Source organism: Macrobrachium nipponense, chromosome 2 (genome assembly GCF_015104395.2).
Source record: "Macrobrachium nipponense isolate FS-2020 chromosome 2, ASM1510439v2, whole genome shotgun sequence".
NCBI classification, from domain to species: Eukaryota; Metazoa; Arthropoda; class Malacostraca; order Decapoda; family Palaemonidae; genus Macrobrachium; species Macrobrachium nipponense.
Window position 1 is genome coordinate 18,578,882 of NC_087201.1, and position 1,546 is coordinate 18,580,427.

Here is a 1,546-nt window from a genome sequence, read left to right on the forward strand (position 1 = left end):
CTACTCATAAGAAATACATCTGTTTTAGTTTTCTGTAAAATAAAACTATTGAGATGGTTTTGTCTGTCCGTCTGCACCTTTTCTGTCCGCCCTCAGATCTAAAAAACTACTGAGGCTAGAGAGCTGCAGACTGATATGTTGATCATCCACCCTCCAATCATCAAACAGACCAAATTGCCTCAGTAGCTTTTATTTTATTTATGGTTAAAGTTATTCATGATCGTGCATCTGGCACTGCTTAGAGTGGACTAACAATACGCCAAAACCGGGTTGTGGCTGATTTTTTCATGGGCCATAGCTGAGAGTTTCATACAGTATTATACGCTGTACAGAAAAATCCATTTGTTGTTACGTGTCTGATTAATGCTCATTAATATTACGGTCTAAATAAAAAGTCTACTATCGTTTAAGTTGTTTTATAGCGAAGCGACCTCATGTTTGTATCGAATATATTATTTAAGCTGGTCCACTGGTATGGTCGCTAGTGTCGTGACATGGCACTCAGATGTCGCGAGTTCGCGCCTCCCCCAAGACGATGAAAAAATCACTGGCTCTGCATCATTATCAGCTACTGCCGCAGTGTGGGGTCTGCGGTGAGATGTTGGAACCAACGTTCTTTGGAAGCTTGAATTTCAAGTCAATGGCCCCTTTGGTGTGCTTGTTCCATGTGGTTCTTAAGAATTGTTCCACAATCATACCTCATCCCACTTCATATATCGCTCATTTTCGTAGTGTTAATCTTCTGACATATCTTGAATATTATGCAGGTTGGGTAATGAGCAATGATTACCATTTGGATTCAATGGTTAATACCATGAAGAGGTTTCTTTTGTGTTAAAATTATATATAAGGGGGAAATATAGTATTTACTTTCAGCATTTTGTCGTTTTATGGGTTCCTTTCATCGCAATAAATAATATATAAATGTAAAAGTCTGAATATTATTACACAGTTGAAATCCATATTAACTTTCAAGAACTGAAAAATATGGACAGTAATGCTCTTTGTACATAACGCTTACACTATTTTATAATAAAATGAAAATGAAAAATCATTTATTTTTGCAGCCATTTGAACAGAGTGAGCTTATTAGCAGTAATACACGTTTGGGGAACATTCATTTGTAATATGGTAATAATTACGAGCGAAGAGAAGTCTTACCGGAAACGGGATCATTTCTGGCGGCCCGTGACCGCCCGGCCCTAAAGCTGTTCAATCGTCTCCTTAATAAATTAAATAGATAGATAAATGATACAAAAGAAGGGGGGGTGGGATGATGTATGACGAACCCGTTCGTACCCATTAGAGTTAGGAAAACACAGGACACTCACTTTTGGGGAGAAGGAACCTTCCGGGTCCGTTACCCTACAATCTATTAACATCGACTTCGGTGGACCATAATCTATTAATAATATCCAAGATGGTTACGATTTTCTTTTTTAATTTTTGCTCTCTTTTTCATTTGCATGGTTACTTGCTCGTTTTGATACTATTATTAGGAAAGAGCATCTCTACGGATTTCTTCGAAATTTGACCAGAAGTTGGC